The following is a 22286-nucleotide window of genomic DNA, read 5'->3' as shown; positions in this document are numbered from 1 at the left end:
AATCTCTCCTGGTCAAGAACGCTCCCACAGCTATAGGGCTTGGTAGAAGACAGTGTTCTATAGAAATTTATCAACACAATTCCAGTAACTCCCATGTATAACATATTAATTGTTATTCTATATAGGTATTGTACTGGGTAGGGGGTCTGTGTACTACTATACACAATGTAGCTCCATTACCATTAATAACCACAAAAATGCACCAAAAGAGCATTACCATTGCAAATACACATAATTTTATTAAACCATGATTTAAAAATTACACCATTAAAAGAGTCAATATGGATGGGTGGTTCAATGGACGGCTAATGTATAAATACAGGGTTCCGGTATTACTGATGGATTACATTAACCATAATGAGGGTGGGTGTTGTTGCATTACAACTACTAATGTGCACTGCGTCTTTCAGCCAGGAATATACCTCCTCTCTACACTACTGCACATCTCCATATGTAGTACATAAGTAAAACAACTTACCCAGTGTATTGACTACCGTAGCCTGCCAACCCCGATGTACGTTTCGTTCAGGACGAACTTTATCAAGGGATAAAGTTCGTCCTTGATAAAGTTCGTCCTGAACGAAACGTTGGGGTTGGCAGGCTACGGTAGTCAATACAATGGGTAAGTTGTTTTACTTATGTACTACATATGGAGATGTGCAATAGTGTAGAGAGGAGGTATATTCCTGGCTGAAAGACGCAGTGCACTTTATTTAGTAGTTGTAATGCAACAATACCCACCCTCATTATGGTTAATGTAATCTATCAGTAATACCGGAACCCTGTATTTATACATTAGCCGTCCATTGAACCACCCGTCCATATTGACTTTTTTAATGATGTAATTTTTAAATCATGGTTTAATAAAATTATGTGTATTTGCAATGGTAATGCTCTTTTGGTGCTCTTGTGTGGTTTTCGTGTTCTATACAATGCCTGCACTTGTGTGAGTGGAATATTGCCAGGACAAGTTTTTTTGCTTTAACCCCTTAGGAACACAATTTTTTCTTCCATTTATTTAATCCCAAAAGCGATAACTTTATTGATTTTTCCTTCAACATACTTGTACAAGGGCGAGTTGTATTTTTCAATTAAACCATTTTGGGGGAAAATATGGAACAAATAAGTTTTCTTTGCATTTTAAAAGGAGAAATACGGGAACAATTTACTTATCTGCTATCCACAGGATAGGGGGATAAGTAGGTGATCGCGTTGGGTCCGACCGCTGGGATCCTCCACAATCTGCAGAGGGACCCCGCTCTGAGACGGCACTTGCTTCATTAATTTCTATGGGAGTGCAGAAAAGACCTGAGCCCACACTCAGGCATCATTGGTACTCCCATAGAAACTAATGGAGCGTACGCAGTCTACTGGTAGACGACACGCACTCCTTACTGACAGAAATGGAGTCAGGGAGATTGCAGGGAGTCCCAACAGTCGGACCTCCCCCAGTCAGTTACTTTTCTGGAGTTCTCCTTTAACCCCTTAAGGACGCAGGACGTAAATGTACGTCCTGGTGAGGTGGTACTTAACGCACCAGGACGTACATTTACGTCCTAAGCATAACCGCGGGCATCGGAGCGATGCCCGTGTCATGCGCGGCTGATCCCGGCTGCTGATCGCAGCCAGGGACCCGCCGGCAATGGCCGACGCGCGCGATCTCGCGGGCGTCCGCCATTAACCCCTCAGGTGCCGGGATCAATACAGATCCCGGCATCTGCGGGAGTTCGCGATTTAAATGAACGATCGGATCGCCCGCAGCGCTGCTGCGGGGATCCGATCATTCATAACGCCGCACGGAGGTCCCCTCTCCTTCCTCCGTGCGGCTCCCGGCATCTCCTGCTCTGGTCTGTGATCGAGCAGACCAGAGCAGAAGATCACCGAAAACACTGATCTGTTCTATGTCCTATACATAGAACAGATCAGTATTAGCAATCATGGTATTGCTATGAATAGTCCCCTATGGGGACTATTCAAGTGTAAAAAAAAATGTAAAAAAATGTAAAAGTTAAAGTAAAAAAAAAGTGAAAAATCCCCTCCCCCAATAAAAAAGTAAAACGTCCGTTTTTTCCTATTTTACCCCCAAAAAGCGTAAAAAACATTTTTTATAGACATATTTGGTATCGCCGCGTGCGTAAATGTCCGAACTATTAAAATAAAATGTTAATGATCCCGTACGGTGAACGGCGTGAACGAAAAAAAATAAAAAAAAAACAAAATTCCTACTTTTTTAATACATTTTATTTAAAAAAAATTATAAAAAGTGTATTAAAAGTTTTTTATATGCAAATGTGGTATCAAAAAAAAGTACAGATCATGGCGCAAAAAATGAGCCCCCATACCGCCACTTATATGGAAAAATAAAAAAGTTAGAGGTCATCAAAATAAAGGGATTATAAACGTACTAATTTGGTTAAAAAGTTTGTGATTTTTTTTAAGCGCAACAATAATATAAAAGTATATAATAATGGGTATCATTTTAATCGTATTGACCCTAAGAATAAAGAACACGTCATTTTTACCATAAATTGTACGGCGTGAAAACAAAACCTTCCAAAATTAGCAAAATTGCGTTTTTCGTTTTAATTTCCCCACAAAAATAGTGTTTTTTGGTTGCGCCATACATTTTATGATATAATGAGTGATGTCATTACAAAGGACAACTGGTCACGCAAAAAATAAGCCCTCATACTAGTCTGTGAATGAAAATATAAAAGAGTTATGATTTTTAGAAGGCGAGGAGGAAAAAATGAAAACGTAAAAATTAAATTGTCTGAGTCCTTAAGGCCAAAATGGGCTGAGTCCTTAAGGGGTTAAATCTAATAGGCCCAGAGAGATTTTCCACAACAACCAATCACAGCTCAGCTTTCACTTTACCAGAGCTTGTTAGCTGAACTGTGATTGGCAGTTGATAAATCTGGGCCTCTGTGTTTACCATGTAGCTTTATTTATGTCATCTTTATTCCATGCGTCAGTAGGATTACTTTGATACCTTATATGTATTGGTTTTTGCACGTTTTACTACTTTTGTATGTTTTACTACTTTTGCACAGTAAAACACTTTACAAAAGAAAAAACTTTTTATCTAAAAGCTCTATTGGTGATAAATCTGGTGGCTTGGCAGGCTACGGAAGTGTTGCAATCTGGTGGAGACATTCCTGGAAAACCCTTATGTGTGGAGAGGATTATCCTGCTAGTTGGAAGCCATGAGAGGCGACATGTGGCTGCCGGATGTCCTTACATATTTCTGAGCTGTTAGTGTCCCTCATATCACTTCTAAGGCCCCTTTCACACTATAAAAATGAATCCGTAATGAACGTCCCTCATAAAATGCTTGAAAATTTGGCGTTAAAAAATCCCTAACGTCAGAAAATCCCATTATAGTCTATGGGATTTTTCTAATAGCCGTTTTAACCCATTATGACGTCACAAACTCCAGGGCTATGACGTCACAAACTCCAGGCGCCGGCTCCAGTATTCCGAACAGTTTGTTCCAAAGGAGTACCCCTTTAAGCAATGGCTCCCCAGATCATCACACCAGCAGTAGGGTAGTAAAGGTAGCTCTAAACAGCCCACCATGAGGATCAATGCTCAAACCCGACTGAGGTTGGATTCCAAACATAACCTAGAACCCCCCCTTAGCAGTTAAGATTGCTTGTCCACCCAGAGACCGCTATGGAGAGACGGACTGGTTTGATACATTTCCCCCATATGTTTATATTCTCAACCACAATCAATAAATGAATCCACTATACAAGAAAATAAATAAATCCACTACACAATGAAATAAAATAATCCATAAATTCGTGTATGTGAATGTATTCTGGGCTGTAACTTTATTTCATTCTAAAGAGAGAGATACCAACTAAAATTCAGTGAACTACATGAGGGTAAGATGTTCCTTGTACAGAGAAGTAGAAGTGCAGAACCTATAAATTATTCATCTCGCAGTTCAGTTTGCAGAACTGAGAATACAGTGGTCCTTCAACATACAATGGTAATCCGTTCCAAATGGACCATCGTTTGTTGAAACCATCGTATGTTGAGGGATCCGTGCAATGTAAAGTATAGGACAGTGGTCTACAACCTGCGGACCTCCAGATGTTGCAAAACTACAACACCCAGCATGCCAGGACAGCCGTTGGCTGTCCGGGCATGCTCAACACCCAGCATGCCAGGACAGCCGTTGGCTGTCCGGGCATGCTGGGAGTTGTAGTTTTGCAACATCTGGAGGTCTGCAGGTTGAAGACCACTGGTATTGGAGGTTATACTCACGTGTCCCCACCGCTCCGGACCGTCACCGCTGCCCTGGATGTCGCCTTTCATCGCTGTCGCCGCGTCCCCGGGGTGTCCCCGACAAGGCCTCTGCTTCCACAGCATCCTCGCTCTCCGTCGCCGCCATCACGTCGCTACGCGCGCTGCTCCCATTGGATGACGGGACGGCGTACACAGCGACGTAATGACGACAGAGAGCGCCAACGATGCAGGGGATCCCGAAGAGGACAGGTAAGTGATCTTCAGCGGACCACATGGGGCACCGTAAATGGCTATCCGGTGGCAGCTGAAGCAGTCTGCGCTGCCGGATAGCCGTTTATGCAATGGCCCCAACATACAAAAGCATTGTATGTTGATGCTGCCTTCAACATGCGATGGCCTCTGCTAGGCCATGGTATCTTGAAATAATTGTATTTCGGGGCCATCGTAGGTCGGTGGGGGGGGGGGGGATCACTGTATAGTGCTGCTGTGAGGACATTTATCCCCCCAATGATTGTTGGTGTTCGGTACTGTTCACATCTGAGTTTCCGTTTAGTCCCAGTGACATCGCAGTGTCCACAGAGTTGTGTGTGTGACAAGCTTCACAGTCAAAACTTTCTTAAACACAAACTATTTATCTGAATACATCCCAACTTAGCCCCTCTCACACAATAAAGTTGCTCCGTTAAAAGATCCGTTATAAACGTCTGTTGGAAAAGCCTTAAACGGATGTTAAATGTCCGTTACAAAAATCCCATTCAAGTCTATGGGATTTTTGATTATCCGTTATGACCCATTATAGTCCGTCATGAATAATGGACATTAGTTGTGACGGAAGAAATAACGGCACATGCACTGATTTTTCTTCCTTCACAAGAAACGGGGAAATTAACGGCCGTTATTTTTAACATTGAAGTCTATGGCTGACGGATGAGCCTTTATGTCATCTGTTTGCACCTGGTTTATAATATCCGTTATTACTTGTGATCATGCTCAGAAGAGGTGACATCAGCAGACTCCTGCAGTGCTGAGGGACTACTACTACTCCCATAATAGAGCAGACTTGTTTCTATGATGGGAGTAGTAATTCCCTGGCTGTGAGAGTCTGCAGACAGCTGGGGAGGCTACATTAGTGTTTGAATTACAACCCCGATCATTGAACAGACGCTGTTCCATGATGGGGGTTGTAGTACAGGGCTAAGGATTGATCGCACAGGGTCTCACTTCTGAGACCCCATGGGATCAGAAGTTATTATGCAGGGGAGCGGGGGGCATGGTCCGCAGCCCTGCGATGTATGGTGTGTTTTAACTTTCATTTTTAAATCCCCCGCGGGGAGCCCTGAATGGCCGGTACTGAGGAGCCAATCAGGACTCTCTGCAGGGTTTCTAAAATGAACATTATGAGTAGAGATGAGCAAACTTACAGTAATTCGATTCGTTGCGAACTTCTCAGCTCAGCAGTTGCTGCCTTTAGCCTGCATAAATTAGTTCAGCTTTCAGGTGCTCCCGTGGGCTGGAAAAGGTGGATACAGTCCTAGGAGAGTCTCCAGCCCACCAGAGCACCTGAAAGCTGAACTCATTTATGCAGGCTAAAGTCATCAACTGCCGAGCCGAGAAGTCTGCGACGAATCGAATTGCTGTAAGTTCGCTCATCTCTAATTATGAGTGGCAGCGGGGGCCATATGAATAATAAAAGCACTGCAAGGGGGGGGGGGGGGGGGGGTATCAAAACATGTCCTGAGGAAAAGTTGCTGAGTTGCCCATAGCAACCAGATTGCTTGTTTCATTTAATTTTTTTGAAAAGGCCTTTGGAAAGTGAAAGAAGCGATCTGATTGGTTGCTGTGGGCAACTCAGCAACTTTTCCTCTGGACAGGTTTTGATAAATCTCCCCCATAGCCTATATATCTAGCCCTCCAACGCATGTATAATATGCGCCCCGCAGTGACTCTATTGAAAACGGTATGCCAAACGATGCATCCAGTTGTGTCCGTTTTGCATGTTGTGCGGTTTTGTCCGTTTTTTCCCCCAAAACCGTAGCCTACCACGGCTTTTGGTCCAGATTAAAAACCGTATTGAAACATATACTGTTTTTTTTTTTTTTTTTTTTACATGGGAGACAATGGAAACCGTACAGAACTGGATGTGCACTATACGGTTTTTGACTTTGAAATTCTGAGAAAAAAAAACTGCAATCAAACAAGTGAATCTTTATTCATAAGAGTGAAGAGTTAAACTTTTTTTAAATACTTTTTTTCGTAAAAAATGTATGCAACGGACATCATTTTTCAAACCTTATACGGGTTAAGATTTGTACACGTTTTGACAGAATCAGTTTTTCATCCAAAAACCTGATATGGCAACTGTATTGCATAAATGTGGTGTGAACCCAGCCTAAGTTGTGTCCCTGGCTGTGCAGTGTATCTGTGTGTGTTGTGTCCCTGGCTGGGCAGTGTGTGTTGTGTCCTGGATGTGCAGTGTATATATGTGAGTATGTTGTGTCCTTGCTGTGCAGTGTATATGTGTGTTGTGTCCTGGCTGTGCAGTGTGTATATGTGTATGTGTTGTGTAATGGCTGTGCAGTGTACATGTTGTGTCCCGCCTGTGCAGTGTGTATATGTGTGTTGTGTATTGGCTGTGCAGTGTGTATGTTGTGTCCTTGCTGTGCAGTGTATATGTGTGTTGTGTCCTGGCTGTGCAGTGTGTATATGTGTATGTGTTGTGTAATGGCTGTGCAGTGTACATGTTGTGTCCCGCCTGTGCAGTGTGTATATGTGTGTTGTGTATTGGCTGTGCAGTGTGTATGTTGTGTCCCTGGCTGTGCAGTGTGTGTGTGTTGTGTCCCGGCTGTGCAGTGTGTGTTGTGTAATGGCTGTGCAGTGTGTATGTGTGTGTGTGTTGTGTAATGGCTGTGCAGTGTGTATGTGTGTGTGTGTGTTGTGTAATGGCTGTGCAGTGTGTATGTGTGTGTGTGTGTTGTGTGTCCCGGCTGTGCAGTGTGTATGTGTGTGTGTGTGTTGTGTGTCCCGGCTGTGCAGTGTGTATGTGTGTGTGTGTGTTGTGTGTCCCGGCTGTGCAGTGTGTATGTGTGTGTGTGTGTGTGTGTTGTGTGTCCCGGCTGTGCAGTGTGTATGTGTGTGTGTGTTGTGTGTCCCGGCTGTGCAGTGTGTATGTGTGTGTGTGTTGTGTGTCCCGGCTGTGCAGTGTGTATGTGTGTGTGTGTTGTGTGTCCCGGCTGTGCAGTGTGTATGTGTGTGTGTGTTGTGTGTCCCGGCTGTGCAGTGTGTATGTGTGTGTGTGTTGTGTGTCCCGGCTGTGCAGTGTGTATGTGTGTGTGTGTTGTGTGTCCCGGCTGTGCAGTGTGTATGTGTGTGTGTGTTGTGTGTCCCGGCTGTGCAGTGTGTATGTGTGTGTGTGTTGTGTGTCCCGGCTGTGCAGTGTGTATGTGTGTGTGTGTTGTGTGTCCCGGCTGTGCAGTGTGTATGTGTGTGTGTGTTGTGTGTCCCGGCTGTGCAGTGTGTATGTGTGTGTGTGTTGTGTGTCCCGGCTGTGCAGTGTGTATGTGTGTGTGTGTTGTGTGTCCCGGCTGTGCAGTGTGTATGTGTGTGTGTGTTGTGTGTCCCGGCTGTGCAGTGTATGTGTGTGTGTGTGTTGTGTGTCCCGGCTGTGCAGTGTGTGTGTGTGTGTGTGTTGTGTGTCCCGGCTGTGCAGTGTGTGTGTGTGTGTGTGTTGTGTGTCCCGGCTGTGCAGTGTGTATGTGTGTGTGTGTTGTGTGTCCCGGCTGTGCAGTGTGTATGTGTGTGTGTTGTGTGTCCCGGCTGTGCAGTGTGTATGTGTGTGTGTGTTGTGTGTCCCGGCTGTGCAGTGTGTATGTGTGTGTGTGTTGTGTGTCCCGGCTGTGCAGTGTGTATGTGTGTGTGTGTTGTGTGTCCCGGCTGTGCAGTGTGTATATGTGTGTGTTGTGTGTCCCGGCTGTGCAGTGTGTATATGTGTGTGTTGTGTGTCCCGGCTGTGCAGTGTGTATATGTGTGTGTTGTGTGTCCCGGCTGTGCAGTGTGTATATGTGTGTGTTGTGTGTCCCGGCTGTGCAGTGTGTATATGTGTGTGTTGTGTGTCCCGGCTGTGCAGTGTGTATATGTGTGTGTTGTGTGTCCCGGCTGTGCAGTGTGTATATGTGTGTGTTGTGTGTCCCGGCTGTGCAGTGTGTATATGTGTGTGTTGTGTGTCCCGGCTGTGCAGTGTGTATATGTGTGTGTTGTGTGTCCCGGCTGTGCAGTGTGTATATGTGTGTGTTGTGTGTCCCGGCTGTGCAGTGTGTATATGTGTGTGTTGTGTGTCCCGGCTGTGCAGTGTGTATATGTGTGTGTTGTGTGTCCCGGCTGTGCAGTGTGTATATGTGTGTGTTGTGTGTCCCGGCTGTGCAGTGTGTATATGTGTGTGTTGTGTGTCCCGGCTGTGCAGTGTGTATATGTGTGTGTTGTGTGTCCCGGCTGTGCAGTGTGTATATGTGTGTGTTGTGTGTCCCGGCTGTGCAGTGTGTATATGTGTGTGTTGTGTGTCCCGGCTGTGCAGTGTGTATGTGTGTGTGTTGTGTGTCCCGGCTGTGCAGTGTGTATATGTGTGTGTTGTGTGTCCCGGCTGTGCAGTGTGTATGTGTGTGTGTTGTGTGTCCCGGCTGTGCAGTGTGTATATGTGTGTGTTGTGTGTCCCGGCTGTGCAGTGTGTATATGTGTGTGTTGTGTGTCCCGGCTGTGCAGTGTGTATATGTGTGTGTTGTGTGTCCCGGCTGTGCAGTGTGTATATGTGTGTGTTGTGTGTCCCGGCTGTGCAGTGTGTATATGTGTGTGTTGTGTGTCCCGGCTGTGCAGTGTGTATGTGTGTGTTGTGTGTCCCGGCTGTGCAGTGTGTATATGTGTGTGTTGTGTGTCCCGGCTGTGCAGTGTGTATATATGTGTGTTGTGTCCCGGCTGTGCAGTGTATATATGTGTGTTGTGTCCCGGCTGTGCAGTGTGTATATGTGTGTTGTGTCCCGGCTGTGCAGTGTATATATGTGTGTTGTGTCCCGGCTGTGCAGTGTATATATGTGTGTGTTGTGTCCCGGCTGTGCAGTGTGTATATGTGTGTGTTGTGTCCCGGCTGTGCAGTGTATATATGTGTGTTGTGTCCCGGCTGTGCAGTGTGTATATGTGTGTTGTGTCCCGGCTGTGCAGTGTATATATGTGTGTTGTGTCCCGGCTGTGCAGTGTATATATGTGTGTGTTGTGTCCCGGCTGTGCAGTGTGTATATGTGTGTGTTGTGTGTCCCGGCTGTGCAGTGTGTATATGTGTGTGTTGTGTGTCCCGGCTGTGCAGTGTGTGTATATGTGTGTCCCGGCTGTGCAGTGTGTATATGTGTGTTGTGTCCCGGCTGTGCAGTGTGTGTGTGTGTTGTGTGTCCCGGCTGTGCAGTGTGTGTATATGTGTGTCCCGGCTGTGCAGTGTGTATATGTGTGTTGTGTCCCGGCTGTGCAGTGTGTATGTGTGTGTTGTGTCCCGGCTGTGCAGTGTGTATATGTGTGTTGTGTCCCGGCTGTGCAGTGTGTATATGTGTGTTGTGTCCCGGCTGTGCAGTGTATATATGTGTGTGTTGTGTCCCGGCTGTGCAGTGTGTATATGTGTTGTGTCCCGGCTGTGCAGTGTATATATGTGTGTGTTGTGTCCCGGCTGTGCAGTGTATATATGTGTGTGTTGTGTCCCGGCTGTGCAGTGTGTATATGTGTTGTGTCCCGGCTGTGCAGTGTGTATATGTGTGTGTTGTGTCCCGGCTGTGCAGTGTGTATATGTGTTGTGTCCCGGCTGTGCAGTGTATATGTTTGTGTGGTGTCCCTGGGAGTCGCAGTGGAGGAGGCCCGGGCGCCGCCACTTTCGCCTGGCCGGTCACGTCCTGAGTGTTGAGTGTCTATGAGCCGTTGGCTGCACTGAAACGTTTGGCTCTTTCTCTTAGTAACAGCTTTTTACATTCTGCCTCAATTCCTCTCCAGCCTAATCACTGGCAACTGCCCCCTCCCCCACCTGGTATCTGCTGGATTTACCCCCTCCCCCCGTCCTGCTCTCACCAGGGTAATAACTGCATATTACCGGCTGCCTGGCGCTCTATCGTCTTGGGGAGGGAGCTGCTGATTTTGCACCAATCTCCAGGTAAGTGCCCTTGTCTTGTCTCCCCGGGCTGGGGCTGGGCTCCGGGCACTGGCTGGAGGGGGATGGGCAGGGTACCCGGTGCTGGACGCTGCGGGGAATCCCTGACTGAGGAGCTCACTATCAGCAGTGGGGGAGGAGGCGGCTGTTTATCTGCCTTAACCGCTTCACTGCCGCCCATCCCCCGGCCCTTCCGGCACCTAATAGGTTTCTGCTGAGCCGCCCTTCCCCCCACTCTGGGATGTTTAACCCTATCCTGTGCAGGCTAGCAGCAGTCTGGTGGCCTTTAACCCAGTGACTATGTGGAGCGTTAGATAATAGGAGTTTTTTTGGCTTGTGTGTTGTTGTGCTGTATTTGTTGACATTTTGTATTGTTACTTGTGTTTGTACCTGTCATATTCCGAATATTGTATCAATGTGTGATAGTATAAGAGGCAGGAAACACGTGAGGTCTGGGAATGTACAGTATGGTGGGGGAGGGGACCACTTTCCATCACTCTTGCCTACAACTTTGTTCCTGGGATGTTCTTTCCTAGAATTGGGGATAAACTTGGTGGTCTTCAACCTGCGGACCTCCAGATGTTGCAAAACTACAACTCCCAGCATGCCCGGACAGCCATCGGCTGTCCGGGCATGCTGGGAGTTGTAGTTTTGAAACATCTGGAGGTCCGCAGGTTGAAGACCACTTTCTTTTCGAGTATTACATAATGATTGTATATAGGAGCTCTGCTACCTGTCAGTGGATAGTATGTACTACCCTACTGCATGGGTCGTGACATTCACTGTTATGTGGATAAAGCTTTGTGGGTATCAGGTTGCCATATAATATTTCCCAACCAGGGTGCCTCCAGCTGTTGCAAAACTACAACTGCCAGCATGCCTGGATGCCCTGATTAGGAAACTCTGATATAGATATATCATGAAATACCTGTCAATGTTATTCTAGTTTCTGTAAGGCTGTGGGCATAACCTGTGCGGAATGTCCGCATGAAATATTCTGCACGGACATTCCACTGCAGCAGAGTCCCATTGACTTTAATGGGATTCTGCTGCACTGTTCACGCGGCGGAATTTCCTCGCCAGGTATTTCTGCCGTGGAAATTCTAAATTCCGGCATCCAAAGTAAGAATAGACAAGTCTATTTTCTGCGGAGTCCACAAGGAAATGCATTGGCGTCTATGAGACGCCGCGTTTCCGAGCGTTCCTAGCACACGCCGGATTTTTTAAAATATTTTCCCGGCAGACATTCCTCGCATTTTACATCCGTGTGGACATAGCCTAATAATATTACACTAGGGCTTCCATAGGATGTATACTGAAAACGGGATGCCGATATATACCGTACTGTAGGACACCTACAGTAGTCGGCGTTCGGGCAGCTTGCGTTATTTTCAGCGCACTTGAAATCGAAGTCTGCTGAAAATACTGTTTACGGAGCAAACGTTGATTCCGTTCGGGCCATTGATATAAATGACATACATTTCAAGCGGGATGCTGATGGGTATGTCTGACGGAAGCCCTTACGCAGCGGGTGTCTAGCCTTGTTCTGAAGTCGCCCGCTTGTGGAGAGATGCCCATATGTGGTGTGCTCTCACTTTAGGGCAGTGGTCCCCAACCAGTGGCTCGGGAACCAGTCATGGATTGCCATAGAAAAGCCCTAAGGAATGGCCATATGCACTTGTTTGGCTGGGTTGACACTAGGGATCGACTGATATCGATTTTTTTTTTAGGGCCGATACCGATAATATGTGACCTTTCAGGCCGATAGCTGAGAACTTATGTCGATATTCCGGTATAAGTTATCAGCTTTTACTCCCCCACCCGGCCCCGTAAGAGCCACTGGAGAACAGTGATTTAAAGGGGTTCTCCGGTGCTTAGACATCTTATCCCCTATCCAAAGGTTACTGGATAAGATGCCTGATCGTGGGAGTCCCGCCGCTGGGGACCCCCGTGATCTTGCACGCGGCAACTCCGCCCCTCAATGCAAGCCTACGGGAGGGGGCGTGATAGCTATCAGGCCCCCTCCCGTAGGCTTGCATTGAGGGGCGGAGCGTGACATCACATGGGGGCGTGACGTCACACGCAGCCGGCCCTGTGGTTGCCGGTTATCAGTCCCAGAGCAAACACGCTTCGGGGACTTTTTACAAACGGGGTGCCGCGTGCAAGATCACGGGGGGTCCCCAGCGGCGGGACTCCCGCGATCAGGCATCTTATTCCCCTTCCTTTTGGATAGGGGATAAGATGTCTAAGCACTGGAGTACCCCTTTAAATCAATAAACTGCAGCGGCTTTTGCGGGGCCAGAGACCGCCGCCGCCTGCTTCTCTCCCCCTGCCAGTCCTGGGGTCCTCCTGAGTCCAACCACCACCACCGGGGCCCCATTGCCTCCCCCATCCCCGGTTTTATAATTTCCTGTTCCCGGGGCCCAGGGTCCGCGCTACTTCTGTCTCCTGCAGCGTCCTAAGCGGTCACTGTGCACGGTGACATAGCGTTGAGGACGTCACTCGTCATTGCGCTGCGCAGCGTAGCATAGCACGCAGGACGTCGCAGGAGCCAGAAGTAGCACGGACCCTGGGCCCCGGGAACAGGTAATTATAAAACCGGGGATGGGGGGAGGCAATGGGGCAGCGGTGGCAGTCTCTGGCTGGGGCGGGGCATTATCAGCATATCGGCAAGTTAATTGCCGATACTGATAATGTCCAAAATCGTGAATATCGGCCGATAATATCGGCCAAACCGATAATCGTTGATCCCTAGTTGACACTTTTCCCTAGTTGACAATTTTTGGCCGGACACAATCAGTCAGTGCTAGGACAGCACAGACATTGCCGTCCCCATAGACGTGGGTACTGCTAGAAAAATCAAGTTAATTCTTTTGGCGGCAGAATTCCAGGGGTGGAACGTCCGCTGCTGAAATTCCGTAGTGTGCCCTCTGCTGGTGGAATCCCATTGACAGAACAATTCTGCTGCACTGGAATTTCTGACCAAAGCAGAATTCCGGTCGAAAATTCCATGATGTGAACCCGGCCTTACAATACAACATTCATCCTGACACTATTGTAACATAGGAACAAAAACATGAAGGTTGTTATCGCTATTGGGTATGTCAAGAAAATGTATTTTATGTTACAATCAGTTTTTTCCCCTTTTTTTCCATATTGTTAGTCAATGGGATTCTGCTGTGTAGCAAGTTTTTTTCTATAAAATGTATACGATAACACAGTGTGAAGGCATCTTTACATTTACCTTGTCATTAGGGCCCATTCATACTATGGACTCTCTGGACATGAATACTGTCTTATTCATTTACAGGGGTGTGGAAATTTTATAAAAAACTACTTGTCCACGGGACTAAAATGGATCAAAATCTGCTGGTCCCTTATGGCGAGCCACTTGTCCGGGCCAATTTTCGCTTTTACGTTCAAATTTTTTCCTCCTTGCCCTATAATAACTACCTACTATAATGATACCTTTTGAATTTTTCAATAACATATTCTCTGGACCAAATATATATATATATTAGGTGAAGTGAAATTGAAATAGTAAAAGATAATTTTGCAGATTTGGTGTTTTTTTTTCTACGCCATTTACCTTGTGGTTGAGATAACATGTTGTTTTGGTACTTTAGGCGCCTGATTACAGCAATGCAAGATTTGTATAGTTTACGTCATGTTTTAATAATTTGTAAAAAATTCAGAACTTTTTCGAATTTTTTTAATTGCCAATTTTGACCCCTATAGCTTTTTTTTTTTTTTTTTTTTTCCCCGCATACCAGGCTGAATGAGGGCTAATTTTTTGCGCCATAATCGGTTTTTCGTATCAATACAATCTTGTTATTGATCTCACTTTTTAACTTTTTTTCTGGGGATATGATGAAAATTGCAATTGTGTGGTTTGGTATTTTTTGTACATTTACCGTACGGGATACATAATGTTATATTTTAATCGTTTGTACAATTACGCATGAAAGGATACCAAATATGTTTATTTTTATTATGTTTGCATGTTTTTATATAGGAAAAGGGGGTGATTTGAACTTTTAACATGAAAAGGGTTAATGTGTGTCTTTGAAACTTTTATTAAAACTTTTTTTTTTTTTTTTACACTTTTAGGAGGAATCATTAGATTCCTCAGACAGATGAATAGAGTTCTATTGAACTCAAGTGATCTGTGTGCTCTGCAATCCATTGATAGAGCCTAATTCAGCCAGGATCTATCAATGACAGAGCCACAGAACAGCAGGAACAGAGGTAAGCCCTGTGGCTACCTCTATAGTGGATCGCCCCCCTGCGATCACTCTGCGGGGGGGCGATCCACCCCACTAGCCCACCAGGGAGCATTCACAGGTCCCTTTAGACGCCGCTGTCAGCTTTGACAGCGGCGATCTAATGGGTTAATAGCCAGCCGCAGCGATCGCCGCATGCTGGCTATTAGCGGCGGCCCTCGGCTACTGAAAACAGCCGGGGGCTGCAGAGTATGGAGAGGGCAGGAGTCCGGAGCCCGCTCCATACAGATTGCAGAGCGCCGCATGCTGACTATTAGCGGCGGGGTGAGGTGGAAACTTGTGCCCCGTGCAGACTTGCGTCCGCTCCTCCCCTCAGCTCTCGGAAGCTAGAGCTGTGTGGAGCGAAGGCAGAGGATGCAGGTCTGCACGGGGAGAAAGAAGGCAGAGCAGGGGAGATGAGAAGCTGTGTATGTCCTATCTCCCCGCCCCCTGCTCTGCATTCGGAGGACGCAAGTTTCCACAGCCAGGGCTGCAGAGTATGGAGCGGGCATGAGTCGGGAGCCCCCTCCATACAGACTGCAGAGCGCCGCAGCGCTTGTCAGGTCTGACCCTGCTTGCCTGAAGCCGGGCTAAGGGCTGGAAAAATGCACCTGCCCGGCGCACGGAAGTGCATGTCCTTGGCGTCAGGCGATAGGAATTCCACATCCCTGCATTTAGGACTGTGCGGACCTGCACCATCATCATTGATGGCAATGCAGTCGGGAGCCCCCTCCATACAGACTGCAGAGCGCCGCAGCGCTTGTCAGGTCTGACCCTGCTTGCCTGAAGCCGGGCTAAGGGCTGGAAAAATGCACCTGCCCGGCGCACGGAAGTGCATGTCCTTGGCGTCAGGCGATAGGAATTCCACGGACCTGCACCATCATCATTGATGGCAATGCAGTTCACACAGAATTCATTTCTGTTCATCTTTCTGCAGGCCTGGAATACAGAATTTCATGGGTTGAATTTTCCATCGTGAAACAGGTCAACAGAAAACCCATTCATACCAATGTTTTCTTTATGCAGCAAGATTTCTGGGTGGAATTTCACTTGGAAATTCCATAGTGTGAATGATTCCTTACAATGCACAAAGATTGGGGACTTCTTCAGAAAAATGAACTGACGCAATGGAAGGGGCAGCATGCCCAGCAGTTGGACCCCATTAAAGGAGAAGTATCATGGGGGAAAACTTATCCCCTATCCAAAGGATAGGAGAAGTTTTTGTGGATCACAGGGGTCCGATTACTGGAACCCCCTTCACTCTCCTGTATGGTCCCTCTGCTCTCCCTGGGAGTGACGCGTCACGACCCCTGCACAAAGCGGTGGCGGCCATGCTTCCTTCATATATCTGAGTGTGGAGATATATGGAGGGGGCGTGATGGGCCCTCACTTCATGTGAGGGTCTTGGCGTGCCGCTCCCGGGGAGAGCCAGAGGCCCGTACAGGAGATTGCAGGATCCAATCACTGGGACGCCCTTTGGATAGGGGATAAGTTTTTCCCCATGATTTATATATCCTTAATGGTCTATTCACACGTACATTATTCTGCGCAGATTTTATGCGCAGGTTTTTCTGCTGCAGATTTCAATGTAAACTGACTGATCACAGCTTGAAATCCTGCCCATCAAATCTGTGCAGAATACTGTACGTGTGAATAGACCCTTAATAAGTGTTTAATAATGTGTCCCATTAAGCCCTTTGTTTACATTGCTGTCAGACTCCGCTATTCGAAGTTCCGTCGGCAATCCGGCCAGAAAAGAAAAACGGGAGTTTAGCAGAGAAAAAAATAGCACTCTTTTTTTCTCCACCAAATTCCTGTAAAATTGGCAGATCACCGACGGACTCCATGCAAATGAATGGGGTCTGTTGGGTCCTGATAGTAGCCATTTGCATCCGACCCATTTTAGGGTCCGAATGGTTAAAAAAAAAAAGAGCCAATCGGACCCTTAACGGGTGTGATGTGAACGAGGCCTTAGGTGTCATATACAGTACAGTGTACTAGAAACAAAAACAACAGATTGCTTATAGGTAAGTTTCCCAACAAATAGCAAATTGAACTAAAGGGGGTATCCTGTAGGGAATGTGTTTACCCTATTGGACACAACAACGTTACAGCAAGGAGTTAATGCAAACTGCGCAGGATAGTGTATTTCTCATACACAGTGGAAATAGACCCTTAGGGTATGTTCACATGTACAGGAACTGCTGCATATTTTCTGCAGTTGATTTTTGCTACCCTTTGAAGTCATTGGTTAGCAAAATCAACAGCAGAAAATATGCAGCAGATCCAGTATATGTGGACGTACCATTAAAGGAGAACTCCAGAATAGAAAAATTGTCCTCCATACTGCTGGCAGTAAAACAATAAATAGATACATACATTTCCGCCGCTCCCCCGGTGACCCACTCCGGTTTCCGCCGCGATCCTCTTCCTGATTGCCGGTGGTCGGCGAGTCATACTGCACTCAGCCAATCACCAGCCGCAGCTAAGTCCCGACTCGACCTGCGATAGGCTGAGCGGCAGTGTATCCACCATAATGTGATTTTAGTATGTACCTTGCAGACAGTAATGGACATGCTTAGGAAAGACCTTCGCTTGTCTTTAGGCTAAATGGCTATGTCATGAGATTATCATAACACTGTGGCTAGCTTTTTGTGAACTGGTATTTCCTGTTTGATTTTTCTTTTTTTGACTACAAATCTAACAATTCCATTTTCCTCCCTCCCACACATGAGCCACCCCACCCATTGAAACGTAAATGAGCTGCATCCATTCAAAGACCTGTGTTGCAGATTGATCCCTCCACCCATTGAAGCAGACAGGCTCCCTGTCATCAGCTGACTAGTGAGTCAGGTCTCAGCTGCATTGCAAGCTGGGAAAAATCTGAGACAACAGTCATTTTGAATGCTGGTAAAAATAAATATTGGGGTGAATATCACATAAGAATTGTGAGAAAACCATCACACACAGGTACAGACACTATATTATGAACTACACTAACTTTATAGTCCTTGTAGCATAGTCAAATAAAAAAAATCCTGGAATACCCCATCAAAGGACATTGGGACTCGTTTATCAAAATTGTTTCAATTAAAACCTTTTTGCCCATAGTGACCAATTACAGCTTAGCCATATTGCCAGAACAGGTTATAAAATAAAAGCTGGGCTCTCATTGGTTGTTATGGGCAGAAAAGGCAGTTTTGATTGGGCCATTACATGTAAAGCAGATAAAGCTAAGTGATTTGTGTTCCATTTTTTTATTTTTTATTTTACCATTAGAAAAAAAACAGGGTATTGTATGGGATTTAATGGTACATTTTCCCTGCAGCTGCCACTGAAATGATATGGTAGGTTGCAAGATCTCCATCAATAACAGCTGACTGGTGGTGGTGATGGTAAGGGGAGAGGGGGAGGTCTAAAGCCCAGACATTATTTTCTGGGCCAACTTGAGGTTGTGTCTTCGGATGACAATCCATTCAGTACACTGGAATTTTAGATGTATTGTGCTACTTTATGCTGGATAAAAAGTGTGGAATGACAATAGGTGGGACATGCCACAGTCCCTTCCTTTCCATAGTGCCTGGCATATTGTGCTGTGGCTTTTCACTAGTTCAATGTTAATTTTAAAACATGCTCTACACCACTGTTTCCCAACCTGTGACTCTCCTGCTGATACAAAAAAACAAGCTCCAACTAGGACCAAATTTTCCAAATAACCCCTAATAAAACTTAGCTTTTTTTAAACCTTTTGTTTAAAAATTGACGTGAGTTTAAGGGCACCTAGCGTATTTTACGCTGCGGATCCGCCAACGATGGACCCCTACAGTGTGCCTCAGATGTGTCTGTTCGGAGCGGCAATCCGCCGCTACAAGCATACACACTGCGATGTGCGAGGCGCCGCGTGAATGTGCAGTATACTCGCACACATCGCGGCTGCTCTCGGCCTAGCTCAGGTAGCAGGGGGAGAGGCCGGGATGTGTCTGAGTACACCACGCATGCGCGAGGCGAGTCTTACATGGTAGCAGTGTGTCTGCTCATAGTGGCGGATTGCCGCTCCGAGCATGCACAGCTGGAGGCAAAACTGTAGGGTCCATTGTCGGCAGATCCACAGCGTAAAATACGCTGTGGATCCTCCTGTGTGAACGAACCCTAAAAATACCTATATTGTCATGTTTATAAGGTAATATAGTAGGTTCCAACCGTGTTGTAGTGTATTGGACACATATTTGCATCTATTGCTACAGCAAATGCTGATAACACTGGTAACACAGACTATTATGCATAGTATTTTAGCCTAAGGCTGCAGTCCAATAGGCTATTCACTGTAATAACAATGACATTTTAAAACATAACAGACACTGCCACCTAACTAGTTTCACTCAGACATGAGCTTCATCAGAGGTGCAGGCTAGTGACTGTCAAAATGGTGGTTTTATGTCCTTTTATGTCCTATGGTGCTGACATCACTTAATGGGCAGACTCCCAATGTAACCAATCAGTACATCCGTATTCAATATACAGAAGATCCTTCCAATAAAATGGTTTGATTACAAGAACCTCCTAGCCAGTCACCACAATTGTTTACCTGTACCCATTGGCAACTTCTATCCGGAGATGCCACATCATTATACTTGTACCACCTTCATGATTACAATGACCAATAGAACAACTTAACTTCAGAACCAATTACATCCCCTATTAGTATATACCAATCCAGATGTGTCACGTCATACCTCACAAAAATGACTTCCGGTTCATAACTCAATTCCTTCCTGTCCTCCACGCATGAGCACGGACATAGACTCACACAGCCGAAACTGGTGATACCTGCACGCGTGCTTCGGCACTTAGTCTCAGTGCCGGGATTTTCAATAATACGGTAAAATAATAAACTTAGTGTCTGCGCAGAATAATGAGTGTCAATGCGCATGTCCGGACTCTTAGTCTCTACTTGGAGATATAAGGAGTCACTTGGTATCTGAGATATGAGGAATCAGTTAGCCTACATGAATACAGATACTGGCCAACTGATTCCATGTGTGAAGATCAACATTGGTACTTCATTCCTATGTTACCCTATTACTTAAAGGGGTACTGCGGTGAAAACCTTTTTTCTTTTAAATCAACTGGTGGCAGAAAGTTAAACATATTTGTAAATTACTTCTATTAAAAAAATCTTAATCCTTCCTGTACTTATTAGCTGATGAATACTACAGAGGAAATTCTTTTCTTTTTGGAACACTGATGACATCACGAGCACAGTTCTCTCTGCTGACATTATAATAATAATAACGCTTTATTTATTGTTGTCCTTAGTGGGATTTGAACCCCTGAGCACTAACCACTGAGCCACCATGCTGCCCTTAGCATACATCTGCAATGCATGGTTGCTAAAATGGACAGAGATGTCAGCAGAGAGCACTGTGCTCGTGATGTCATCAGTGTTTCATAAAGAAAGGAATTTCCTCTGTAGCATTCAGCAGCTAATAGGTACTGGAAGGATTAAGATTTTTTAATAGAAGTAATTTACAAATATGTTTAACTTTCTGCCACCAGTTGATTTAAAAGAAAAAAGGTTTTAACCGGAGTACCCCTTTAAAAAGGCAATGATGTGTATAATTCACATATTAATATATAATTTAAGGAATTGACTTTAGTATACCTAAACTTTAAGGGGAGGAAGAGAACCTCAGGTAAGTATAAGTACAATAGTCAGAAGTCAAAAAAGTTATTAACCTCTGTGTGACTAGCTGAAAAGCGGCTTGGTGTAAAAAAGATAACCTAATGTGTGGGACCTAAGTGGATTGCCATAGATCCCTACTGCAGTCATTAGTACCAAAGAAGAGCCTCAGGTAAGTGTATGCACAGTAGCCACACATCAGAAGTAAAACCATCCTCTATGTGACTGGTTAGAAAACAGGTAGGTAAAAAGAGAATAACAATTTAATAATATTAATCCAATGAGTGGAATCTGAATGGATTACAATGGATCCCTACCATAGTCATTAACACCAGAGAACTTTTACCTGACCGTCAAAAAACATCAGATTTAGCGATCAATAAGATAATGTATCAAAATATCTATATGTGAAGTACCAACCTATATACAAAAGTAATGACCAAATCAAAGGTGGGATGAATGAATGAATATCACCTCTACCAATTAAAGAAATCCCAGTCACTAGCACCACCTTACTGGCAAGTTTGGATGTGGAATTACTTTACACTAATATCAGACACGATTTAGGGGTGATGACTGTTAAGAAATTTCTGGACACGCGAAGCAGTACTTACCTTGGTCACAATAATTTTATTTAGTCACTTCTACAATTTGTACTCACTCACAATTTCTTTCTATTTGATCACACTTTTTATCATCAAATTAAAGGTACCGCCATGGGGAGCACATGTGCACCTACTTATGCCAATATTTTTTGGGGGGTGATCGGAGCACCAACACATTTTCAGTATTGGATGCAAATAGTGTCCAATACACTACAACACGGTTGGAACCTACTATAGTATCTTTAAACCATGATGATATGAGATTTTTAAACTCGCGTCGATTTTTAAACAAAAGGTTTAATAAAAGCTAAGTTTTATTAGGAGTTATTTGGCAAATTTCTGCCTAGTTGGCACTTGTTTTTTGTATTTAATTACCTTCCCTAATAAGGGTATCTTTGTTGAAAGTCTCCTGCTACAACTCCCATCATGGATCGAAAGCTGTAGGCTGAAGACCCAAAGTTTTGGAAAACGCTGCTCTATAAGCCATGGTTTTCATAAATGAGACTTCAGTAACTTCTTTCAGTAATAGAGACATGCAGCCATCTTTTTCTTTTGGTGGTTGGATGGGACTGCACATAGTGAGTGGCAACACTGAATGGCTACAGATCAGTCTGATAGGATTGGCATCTCATTGCTAAGCAACTGGCCAAATATTTGGGCAACCTTTAAAGGGGTTTTCTCATCTCAACTAACAGATTAACTTGTATGGAACGTCAAGAATATTTGCTTCCTACTCCTGATATTCATGCTCCCTTCCTGCCCTTGTTGACAGCTTGTTGCCTAGGTAAGGCTAGGTTCACACTACATTTTGTAATTACGGTTCCCATATACGGCTGGGAGGAGGGGGGGGGCTTAATTGCGGCGCCCGCACTCAGCCGTATACGGGAACCGTATTTAATGCATGTCTATGAGCCGACCAGAGTGAACCGCAGCCTTCGGTCGGCTGCGTTTTCGGCCATATGCGGTTTCCCGACCATAGGCGGTCGACCATGTTTTTGCCTGCGGTCGGGAAACCGCATACGGCCGAAAACGCAGCTGACCGGAGGCTGCGGTTCACTCCGGTCGGCTCATAGACATGCATTAAATACGGTTCTAGTATACGGCTGAATGAGGGTGCCGCGATTAAGCCCCGCCCCCTCCTCCCAGCCGTATACGGGAACCGTAAGTACAAAACGTAGTGTGAACCTAGCCTTACAGTACACTGCTCCACTCCATACTGTGGTTCTGATTTTGGTGATAGGTTTCAGTTATGTTATGACTTCCATGGTGACAAATTTCAGTAATGCCATGAGAACTCTGCAAACATTATATAC

General features: G+C 45.5%; 1 protein-coding gene across 2 annotated transcripts in view; it reads left to right on the top strand.

The window, feature by feature from the left end:
- Positions 1 to 10160: 10160 nt before the first annotated feature.
- TBL1XR1 (TBL1X/Y related 1) overlaps positions 10161 to 22286 on the top strand; it is a 165845-nt gene continuing 153719 nt past the window's right edge. For both annotated transcript variants that reach the window (XM_056565216.1, XM_056565218.1), the window contains exon 1: positions 10161 to 10429. The gene's annotated coding sequence lies outside the window, so the exon portion shown is untranslated. The remainder of the gene's footprint in view (positions 10430 to 22286) is intronic.

Source organism: Hyla sarda, chromosome 3, assembly GCF_029499605.1.
Source record: "Hyla sarda isolate aHylSar1 chromosome 3, aHylSar1.hap1, whole genome shotgun sequence".
NCBI lineage: Eukaryota > Metazoa > Chordata > Amphibia > Anura > Hylidae > Hyla > Hyla sarda.
The sequence above is the reverse complement of the archived record's forward strand: the minus strand, read 5'-3'. Positions and strand labels throughout refer to the sequence as shown.